Raw genomic sequence first — 12,206 nt, forward strand, 5'->3', positions numbered from 1 at the left:
CTGGAGGAGGAACTAAGACCCGTGCGTCTTACTAAGCCGCCATCTTCTCCCCACAAAATGTATTTCAATTCAGAATGTTGCATTAGAACACAACTATGCAAGTGGGGTCTTCTTGGTGATTTTGGACCACAAAGAAGCCCATTTCTTTCTCTGTACCTCTCTTTTTCAAAAATGAAATGAGAGACTGTTCAAGACCTGGACATTCTGAAGCAGGAGAAGGAAATATGCTAAGCAGAAGAAGAGAAGAAGTGTTGATGAAAGCAGGATATGTGATCTTGTCAATAAGCTCAGTAACCATTTTAAATTTTAGTTTGGGGCAAGCAACTTGAGACGCCTCTTTTCCTAGGTTAACATTTGTATTCTTACTCAATGTCTGCTTTCTAGTAGACACGGATACACAGTCACCAAAGCCAGGACCTTAAATCTCACTCAGTTTCAAAATGGGAGGACAACAAATCTCTGGTACTAAAGAAAGGGTTTGGGGAGCTGGATAATGTGCCAAAGTTGATTAAACAGGCAAAATCAACAGCCCTTCCCTCTTCAGCAGCCCAGATGGAATACACAGAGGCTGAGTGTGATGACTGACAAACAGCGGGAAAGGAAGAGACGAGGAGGGGGCTGTGGGGGGAAGAAGAGAGAAGCAAAGTGAAGAAAGAGAGAAAACAAAGTAAAAATAATTACCATAAAATTGTTAAAATATCCAAAGGAAACTATTCAGGAATAAAAACACGAAACAGCTCTCATCCATCAACAACACAGCTGGCAGCATCTCTCACTTGGGTGGCTTAGCCAGTGGGTGCAACAATGTGGAATTACTTCAGAACGCCCAGTATTTTTCACATTGACCGATAGTTTCTGGGAAGGTTTCCATACTTCAGGCATTTGCTAAGGAGGCAGCATTTAGGAATGTTTTAATCTACCTGAAGGAAAAGAAAACCATCAGTGAATGAGATGAAGTTTGGAGATTAGTAAGTGTATGTTAAAATAATATCAAGCAGCATAGCTTCAAAGAACATATTTTGAATTGAGAAAAAAATTAACTTGATCAGTGTCTGGAAGGGAATTAACAGTATATGATTCTTTGGTGGCATTTCACTTGGAAGCAGAGGTTTCCCCATTTCTCCCTGTGAAGCACTGCTGTGGAGAGAAAAATTTTCAAGTTGGTCTTAAAGAAGATTGTCAGTATCCAATATTGCTCTTAGTCAGGAGTTTTGAATAATGTTCCAGCAGGAACATTATTCCTAACTGAAGTATTTCTAACTGAAGGATGATTACACAAAGAGAAATTTAGTTATTTTCTGGAGTGCAGAAATATGCCTCTACTTGGATTTTCAGAGCAACTTAGAGAGTCTGGGAGCTTTTCAAATAAAAGTAAATTTATAGGATTAAAAAATAAAATTTTACATAAAAAAAGCAGATGATAAGAGTCATGTTGAGGTAGGATTTCATAATTACAAATGAATATCTCAGTTAGTCTTACACTAATGTTTTTGTTTAGCCAGTGGACCTTAAACAATTTTTGGTTGGGTACATTTTCCATGAAGTCAAAAGATTTGTGTGCTACATTTGTCAATTTCTCTTACAGAACATCTGAATAAAACTACATATATGTCCTCTTGATGTATCCTAAAAGCACTATATTGATGTGTCAGAAATAGATGTTTAGATAATTGCATATTATGTTGTCAATGTAGACACTGACATATTAAATTATAAGAATAACATTCTGAATAGACCTACAGAAATCCTTGATTTCACAGGTAAGCGCTGTTCATTGACCACACTTTGAAAATAAGTAATTTCATGGTTTATCGTAGCAATTTGACATTGAAAGACTGTATAGTCCAGTGAAAAGAATCAAGGATTTAGAGATGGAAACTACAAGCTCAAGACCTAGACTCGTCGATTATTATGTGTATGATTCTGGGCAAGTCTCTTAAAAGTATTGAGCTTCAGTTTCCTCATCAATAATTGGGGCTGCTTACTTTGTAGGTTGAGAATTGCAAAAATTAAAGATTTAACAGTAATATATATTAAGTCTTTATATGACATGAGCATACTAAGAAAATGATTACATAATTACTATTGAGAAATTATTTATTAATAAAACAACCAACAATTTTATTAATTAAAAAAAGCATTTGTTTTATTTAAACAAAGTGATCAAAGAATCTCTCCATCTCCTACCCTATTGCATGCATGTTTAGCATTGATGTCAAAATCTCTGTTAAAGAGAAGAAAGAATCTAAAGCAAATTTGAAGTAATCATTGCTTAATATTAAAAAATTTTCTTTGTGCAGATATTCAATTTGCTGAGTTGATGAAATATTTAAAATTTATCATCTTTCCCCCCAAAAAAGAGAAAAGAAAATATTTAAAAGTACCATGTAAACACTTTTTCCCCTCCAAAAACCATACGGTGTGAAAATGGTAGCATAATAAAAGAACTTAATTATTGTCTTGAAAAACACCATGCAACTTACATATAGAGCCTCTCAGATTTTGAGAGCAGCCCAGGTCTCTCATTTTTCCTAATCCATTAGGAGAATGTCAGAGCACCGAAATGGTGTTACAAAGTTCTAATACGGCGGGTGCACCCGGGGCAGAGTGTGTGAAGGCAGAGGTACACACAAGGTTGACGCTGCCACCAGCCATGGGACACCAAGGGTTGCTGGGACCACCAGCAGCAAGGAAGAGGCAAGGAAGCCTTCTTCCTGGGGAGCCTCGCAGGGAGCCCTGGGAGTTCTAGCCTCCAGAACTGAAGGAGAATAATTTCCTGCTGTCTTAAGACTCCCAGGTTGTGGTACTTTATTACCACAGCCATAGAAAACAAATGTAGGCTTCGGGTCTTTATATTTTAGTTCTTCATAATTAGCAAACTAATACTTTAAGAAACACAAAAAATACACTTGACTGTGTATACATTCCTTTAGCTCCCTTCAGTGACCACGAGGTACTGGATAGATGATTCTCCTGCCCTCTTCCCTCCGTCTTCCCACCATATGGTAGCCCAACATTATTTTCATATACATTATAACATAATGTTAATATGCACATTAACATAATTATAATGTAACAGTAGCCAGAAGTGAGTAGGCTATTTGTACTGAGTAGCTACAAATAGGCTCCTCTAAATGGATGCTGCCCCAGATAATCTTATCAAGCATTAATGATCTGGGTTCACTTAAAAAAAACTCAGTATAGCAAGAAAGGAAAAATTCTTCTTCTTTCAAAGAGAGCGAACACTGAGTCACTTCCCTCATATATATTTTAAAGCAAAGAATAAACTAAGGCAGCCTGTACATTTGCCTTGCATATCTACACCCGACAGCTTCCACACGGCCTTTTCACTATGTTCTCTCAAACTCAAATTCTTTGAAAAAAGTAATCTTCTCTTCATGGAGTTATTCCTGCAAGTTGGCACAAGAGGAGAGAAAAAAAAAAAGGACGCCACAACACTAATAGTCACATCCATTCTAACGGGCTGCAGAGCCAAGAAGCGCACGGAATCTTTAAAGGGACCTCCCACATTCTCAATAGGATATTTTTTGTGCATGGTGATCCACAAATATTATCATTCCATGACAATGCAGTTTCATCAAGGTACGTCTCAATCCGTGGGATATGAGCTCCACACAACAGACGGGGAATTTGGCGCAGCCGGCGCACGCTGCGTGTGTTACTTACTGGTTATATTGCAGCGGTCACACTGAGTCCCGTATGGCGCCATATTAACGAATGGCATGCAAGCACCTTCTGTTGAAACATCTGCGTCAGGGAAATTTCAGGCATTTTTCCAGATATTTTTTTGTGCTCTGGACCAAATTTTCATTAGGAGTATAAAACCTGGCAAGCAGGATTGTTGTGTATGATTTTTAATAAACTGGGACATGCCTTTGTTAAAGGCATGAGGAAAAGGGCTCTTCGGAGACTCCTTTCTATTATAAAAAGTTCGGAAAACATATGACAGCTCACAAAATAACATCTCCCAACTTTTTTTTTTTTTAAGTGAAAGGTTCCAGGCTTTCTTAGGCATATAAATAAAATTTACAATTTTTGGATGCAAAAGCAAAAGTGCAGATTTTCACATCTTGGAGTAAATGATTCCAACGGTGGCTTTCCTTAAACACGTGTTTGTTAAGAATGCATACACCCAACAGAGATATTTTTTATGTATTTAATTTTAAGGCTTGCTGCCAAAAAAATAAAATCCGTGAAAGAGTTTTTACTTGCTTTAAGGCACACCATGTCTCAGAACTAGAAAAAAAGTGAAGAGTTTGGGCACATGCCTATTTGTATTCCTAAGCAATGTGAACTTAACAACTAGCATTGTTCATTTTTCTCACCAGTTAAAATATGGGTTTTTCTATTTCTTTCTTCACTGCCAATAAACATCCTACTACAGTTACGGAGAACAGAAAAATCTCCCTTTTGTAATTCTTTAATTCCCTGTGCCCTACTACAAACACTAATGCAAAACAAACGTTCTTGGCAGTAAATATGTGCATTATCATTATGTAAATAGGCATGTTATCATTATACTTCCATGATGCTGTTCTTTGTAAAGCCTTTTTTTTTCCTTTCTAAATATATTATCCAATTTAAGTTATAATGCGTATTATACTACTGGGGCTGCATAAACACTCTAGATCAAAGAGAATTAGTAGACTGTATGTAACAAAATGTTTACCACCTATGCATATGGTGGGCGATGTTGAGACTACCAAACAGACTGATGCTGCTTCATGTTGTACACTTCCACACCAGCAGTGCACGGAAGCCTTTGAGATTAATATCCATCTTGCCTTTCAAATTGAGTACCACATTATGACATTTTATATTGACAACATTATAAGCTGAGATGATACATTTTAAACTTGATGAGATGAATGATCTAGTACTAGCAGAAAATAGGCAGCATATCTGAACCTTATATGAACTAGGAACAACTCATGTCACAGTCTGTTTGGAAATGTTACAATGTTTGCATAAATCCATTGCTTATGCATAAGCACCAGGGAACTGGAATCCTGAGGCAGGCAGTAATCTGTAAAGTTCTGGTGGCGCTGATAAGCATGCAAGATGCATCTTACATCCTCCTCGGTGAATTGCAAATGTTTATGTAAGAAAGTACATATAGCCTCATATTGTATGAAAAGATCAATGCAGATTTCTTAAGTAGAGATTGGAAGATAGCAGGGAGGGAATGGGCATAGGGAAAATGAAGGGCCAGTAAATATATTAACTAATTTAAGCCCCTAAAAAGAGGCAAAACTAGAAGAAATTTTGGTCTCATTATTTGTCTTTGTGTTCTGTAGTTGTCAAAATTATTAGACCTAGCAACTGTTTATTTTCCCTATAATGGCACAGCCGAACAAATAATCAAAATAAGGCTTCTGGTGCGCCTTTGCTTCCATTGTCTTCACTTTTCTGGAGCAATAAGATAGCTATAAAATTTATTCATTTTTGGTTTGTTTAAAATAATGCTGTCGATGTTTTTTAAAATCCCCCAAAGGAGCATGCTATTTGACACTTAAACTGATAAGAGTTCAACCAGCTTAAAGCTTTGATTTCTGTAAATTTAAAAATCATTTGCCTTAAAATTTGACCCTCAGGGCTTCAGAATAAATAAATGAATTGATATATTTCGTTTGCTCACCACACTCTATTCTAAATACTTGTTCTGTGGAAAGCCTTTTTCTTTTCTAAAAATATTCCAAGAAATAATGTATATATTCTTTCTAAATCCCTTATTCCTCTCTGAAATATGTAAATATGTTATATTATATGTAGTTATAATACATATGTGCCATGTGGCTGGAGAAAAACCCAGTATGGCTTGGAGGGGTTTCATATACTCAACACGCGCATCAACCCTTCTGCTTTGACCCCAGAAAAGATCACTTCTATTCTATCATCAGATTAGTGTGCAGTATGATTTGAGAAAAGGGAGGCTGGTAGGCATACACTGCACATATAACAAGGCTGCTGGACACAATATGGTCACTCAGCTTTCCTTAGAGAGGCCCCTCTCTTTCTCCCTACTAAAGCATTTTGTGCTTGTTGTTCTCTGTCCTCAGAACCATCTTATTCCCACCTTACCTGGATCATCTCCAGTCACTGACTGGAACACCACTAAGTTCTGCTTTCCTCCCAGAAGTCCTCCCAAACCCTAAAGGCTGGAGCCGGTGGGATTTCAAAGTAAGCTGGAAGTCTGGTACCTTTTTGCATGCTTGTAGTAGCAGACCTGATATTTTCCTTTCTACCTTTAACGGTGGGGTGTAGTTAAAGAGTTGGAATGTGTATCTGTGAGAATGTCACGGACAAAGATGTCATCAGTTAGACATCAGTTAATCAAGACCCCAGGCCAGAGTTTCATAAACTGATGAAGTACTTCTTTGAAAGTGGACCCACTTTCTGCATTTGTAAAAATGCAAGCAGAGAACTGGAGGATCTATAATTAGGGAGTTAGCATCCCCAGAAAGTGGAGTACAAAGGTTAATGAAAAATGTTACTTTGGTGACTGAAGCTTATAGTCCTCACGGGTTGATGCAGAAGAGACTTGGAATCTTTGAAAGTCAAAAAGGCGGCTCCAACCAGGAGCAGATTGGGAGCTTCTGAGAGCTGCCAGTCACTTACATGTGCTCTACTGGAGATCCAAGCAGTCTCACGGAGACCCATGTCCTACCCTACCTCTGAGTCCATGCTATTTCTCCCACTCCATGGCGTAATGGATGGGAACCTGCCATCCTCCAGGGGGCCCATAAACTTGAGTATAATAAAGGTACCACGGTCCTTGGTTTCACTTTCAGAAGTCCTCTCTGGCCTCTGGCAAGCCCCTTAGGGAGAGTGTTAAGACTAAACATTCACATGTTTTGTCTTCTTCACATGGCCCCTCTGAGGGGCTCCTGTGGCCTCTCCCCCATGTCTTGGGATGGACCATGATTGAGACTGTATGATGTTGGTGACCAGAAAGAACTTCGTCTAGATCAGCCAAGTTATGGGCAGCTGTAGGGTTTCCCATGAGGGTCTCCATGCAGTGGAAACATGTAAAATTGTGGTTCTCAACTAAGGGCAATTTTATTCACTCCATACCTGGGGGAAATTGGCAATATCTGGAGAACTTTTGAGCTGATATGACTTGGGGTGAGGCAGCCATTCTGGTATCTAGAAAGTAGAGCCCAGGAATGCTGTTAACACCCTACAATACACAGACCTCTTATGACAAGGGATCATCTGACCCAAAGTGTTAATAGTGGCAAGATTGAGAAAGCCTAATGTAGAGGTAAGAAAATGGGCTTTGGAGTAAAACTTGATTTTAACTTCTTTTTACTTCTTACCTGGATAATTTTCCTAACCTGTCCAAGGTAATGTTTATTCACCTACAAAATGAGGCTTAAAATATGTATTTCTAAGTTTGGGGGGAAAAGGATGAAATGAGGCAATATATTCAAGTATCTATTGTTAGTTTTGCCCGGTACTGGGCATACACTAAAGTGTGTGGTGCAGTGACACACACTCAGAAAGCATCAAATAAATGTTGGATATCATGATGGTATACACTAAATAAATTTTTAAAACCGTTGCAAGTATACAACATTCAGATATTACAGATTAGTGTGGGTCATATGTGTGGGTGTGTGGGTGTTAGACTGGGAAGTTATCAGTGATTACCAAGTTTTCTGAAAAGTGAAATACTCTGTGATGCATAAGTAAAAGGAAACATATCACCAGCCAAGAAAATCGCAGTCACATCCAAGTGACATGTGAGAGATTCATGTGACATCTCTCAATTCACATCTCTTGAGAGATCAGTGGAGACTGGGGTCAAGGGAGAAGCACTGAAGAGGACAAGAAGACTCAAAGGACAAAGATAGGAAAGCAGGGGCTGAGAAGACTGGATGAGCCATGTAGGAAGGGAAATGGACAGAGAAACCTGAGCCAAAGTGAGAGTCCCAGAAAGCCTGGCAGAGTAAAAGGCAAATGTGGGGAGATTAAGCATGGCCGTTGGGGAGTCTCTAGCCCACTTCTACTTCCTGACACCAGAAGGTTGGGATTCAGCCTTCCCAACCAAAATGGAACTTATGTTCCTTTTATGAAAACTCATGGAATATAGGTTTCCAACAAAGGCTAGTGATACCTTAATCTGTCACGAAGATTTTTATCCACCTCAGAAAACTTGCCCCTCCTTTTGCCACCTTCATGCAGCCTCCCTACCTGATGTAGCAAGGAATGGCTTGGGTTGTGTGAAATAGAAGACAAGGGTTCAAGAAACACTTCCCATCAGAGGTGCTGGTGGAATGATCTAGCATGGGATATAAGTATGCTGGGGTCTGCAGGTTGGCGAGTATTTATAACCCACATGAGTTGAAAACCAGAGAAATTTTAATTATTTTTAAAATACCAACCACCACAATGTCTAAAGTTTCTGAAAAATCATTGGGTAATTTAACCTAATATTGGAATTGTTCAAATGCTGGAAAGTTCTTGATGTTAATTTTCTAATCAGTGCAATTATAAAATGACGACCTTTTTAAGAGACGTCATGCGCCCATTTACAAAAACTTCATGTAAGAAAGAAATTATCTTCTCAGAATGTTTAGAATGTGTTTTTTTAAAACTCAAAATTTATTTCTGACCTTCTTTAACAGACAAGCTCTCCCAGAAGTGGGGACCTTGAAAGGAAGCAGAGCTCAATTCCAAACCCACAACGGGCACACGGCGCCTGCACTTCCCCTAACTCCTTTAAAGTGGAACACACTTTTAAAAAAAGGGGGAAAAATACACACACTAGAGAAGCCTTTTATAAACAAGCCATTTAAACTTCAGAGACAATTAGCCCCCTGCCCGTTTTTAACTTCTGGGTTTCATAGCTGCGGCTTTCTTGATAATTTACTTTTGAAATTCTCAGGCCTGTGAGGCTGGTCTGGGTGAGTTCTGCCTTCACATGTGTGGCTGCGTGGAGATGTGGTGCTGACATGGTCAGTTTGATGAAATATACATAAGCTCTTGGCACCACAAATCTGCAATATCATGGACGGTCAAGGAGGCGCCTGTTATAAAAATACACAGTGAAACACAACTGAAGGACTGCTCTTTCTCAAAGAGGAATGTAATGCATTCCTTCTGTTTAGGCTCATTTTCCAGCCTTTCACATTCTTTGTGAACAAGAGTTATAAAACAACCCTGATGCAGGCCAATTATTTTTACTTTGAAGGCCATTAATCAAGATTGACTAAGAAAATGAAGACAGCTAAGCAAAATTTCATATGTGACTAGAGTGAGATTAAAATAAAACCAGATGGGGATGGACAGAGACGCTAAGCATTTCTTTTATTTTTTTTCATTTTTTGGACTTGTGTAATAAATGTCTTTTACAAATTACAGCACTCTTATTTTCTTACAGTAAATCAAATCAGGTCATAATGTACAAGTGGTCTCGTTGGTGAAATGTCAAAAATAGAACCTGCCTTGTTCTTGTAGAGTAATTCCTCAAATCTAAACCAGCAGTGCAGGCTAACAGTCTATAAACCATCTACCTGGGTACAATCAGAACTGGACCTGATGGACGTGTTTCTCATGGCCTCAGTTAAAACACAATGAATTCACCAAAATCTCACCATGTAAGGATCAGAGTTTTGAATTGGAGTCATCATGTAGTCCAGTGCCCTATGAGTTCCAAAAAGGTGAGATCAAGACCTGTTAAATAGTCCAGATTCTCTGCCATGAAAATGACTTAGGGAGGTCACAAATTCTGTACATTTAGTGACTTCAAAATTGTTTTCTCTTGGACCTTCAGCTTCTGATATTTCTACCAGATTCATTATTCTTGTATCAGAAGTGCATATTTTGAGACACATGTTTTAGGAACAGAGTCATCAGATATGTACAATTAAAAAATAAAATGGAATTTTTCTCGAAACTCTAGGGCACTTTTTCATTTCTTCTAATTTTCCATGGATAGCAAGGGGCTATCTTCCCTGCTTAATACAGCAGCAATATCTTCCCACAGTGAGAAAATGACTGAAAATAACCAGATGTCTTAGCATCTCTATCAAAACACACCATAACCCCAAAGACTTCTTCCCCACTTAACACCACCAGGTTAAAAAGTCAATTTAGAAAATGAGACCAAACTTTCTTTTCACAGCACACAATATATTTGAAGAGGATATCTACTCATTTCTTAAAACAGATTCAAAATAATCTATAAAGAAAATAAAGTGAATCTTCAATTATGGTCAATTTTCATAACTCCTTTGATGGTACATTTTCATGACAGAGACAACATTTTTGAGATTAAAAAGTAGACTTGTTTCTTTGAAATTCTTTTCCTGAAAATGTCATCAGTCAGCCAATGAGAATGAATAAAGACCCCCATCTTTCTCCTCTGTAAATTTCTAAACATAGCACGAAACAGTTGTCTGAAATTCCTTAGGAAACAATATACTCCCTAGATGTGGTTATACCTGATTTAATGCAAGAGACGTGGTCCTCAGAAGTCACATTAACATTGTGATTTTGTAAATCGACTCAGTTAATTTCTACCTACAGCCTTCTGATGACTCTATCCTTTTGTAAATAAAGATTCCTATACATATGGAGGATAATATCAAGGCATACTGCTGAATTAAATGAAATGGGCACAAATAAACTTATGAAAGGTATCTATTTTTAAACTTTACATTTGTATGTGGAGTTCCTTAGCAGTGACTTTAGCAGCCAGACTCACTCTCCACATTACATTTATCTGTAAATCCAGGAATAAAAGATTCCACAAAATGGCATGTCTCTAACTCAGGCAGAATATTGCCATGAGAATTTTCTGCCTTCATCTCAAACAGTATGTCAAATGTAAACTTTCCCCTTTTTTTCTGTCAAGACTAGCTACTTTTCTTGATTTCCAAATTTCTGTCAATTGCAGTTTCATCCTATAACCATAAACCTTAAAATCCCTAAATGTTAACCATCTAAGAGACTTCTTTAATACCCTAAACACCCGTGCTATCTTTCCTCACTAGTCTCCAGCCACCAAGTGCTATTGGTCAAAGTCAGGCTGCCTAGTCAAGCTTTCCCCAGGGCCCAGCAAAGAGGAACTGGGCATTTGGGAGGATATATAAGGGGAGGTGGTAAGTTATCAGGCCTTTATGCAAAGAGGGGCAAGTCAGGCTAAAGTCAAAGAAACAGAACAGCCAAAAAGAGAGATTCTCAATTCTCCCCTGCCACTCTTAATATTTTTCCATTTCTTAGCTCCATCACTCATGCCCAAGCAGAAAAATTTGGGAATTATTCTTTCCCTGTGCACCTCCAATCCATCAGTGTGTGCTGACAATTCTGCCTGCAAAACCCATCCAACTCCCAACAAGTCTCTGCTCCTCCTGTTAAAACCCTATTCCATGTTGCCAATATCTCGGCAATCCCTTCCCTGAACGAGGGCAACTGACTCCTGCTGAGCTCCCTGGCTCTCCGGTTGCCCCTATGATCAGTGTTCAAGATGGCAAGCAGAATAACCTTTTAAAATGGAAATTAGATTTTATACTCCTCTTGAAAATGTTCCAATCATTTCACTTCTCAAACAGAGAGTAGCCCTTCAACTTATTTCGGGGCCTTATGTGACCTTACCCCATCCGGCTTCTACCCACCTTTCTGACACTATCTCTTGCCTCTCTTACTGTGGCACACAGTATACAAGTTCAACTGGGCCTTTTCGGTTCCTGGAACAAACCACATTCACTTCTGTCCTGGGGCCTTTGACACTAGCTGTGTCCTCTACTGGAATATTCATATCCCAATATTGTGGATGGTTGTCTGATCCTTGTCTTTCAAAACTCTGTTTAAACATCAAGAAGGACCACTCTAACCAGTCTCCCAAATTACCCACAGTCACTCCTGGCACATTAACTTACTTAATTCTCTGCTTTTTTCCTTTGGGACATTACCGTTATTTGGTCCCTGTCTGCCTATCAACAATGGAAAATAACCTCCGTCAGGGCAGGGGTTTTCTCTCCCTTGTTTCCTGCCCAATTCCTAGCATTGAATCTGAGCTTGGCCTCTAACAGCCCTAAAAAAGTTTATTGATTAGATGAAGAAATGAAAAATGAAAGGAAAAAAAAGAGACATTAACAAAAAGGAGTTGAAATGGGAAGAGATGAGCTATAAACAAGTTGACACCTCCTTCAGAGACCAATTCCATAAATGTGGGGCTT

Source organism: Tamandua tetradactyla, chromosome 6, assembly GCF_023851605.1.
Source record: "Tamandua tetradactyla isolate mTamTet1 chromosome 6, mTamTet1.pri, whole genome shotgun sequence".
Taxonomy (NCBI): domain Eukaryota; kingdom Metazoa; phylum Chordata; class Mammalia; order Pilosa; family Myrmecophagidae; genus Tamandua; species Tamandua tetradactyla.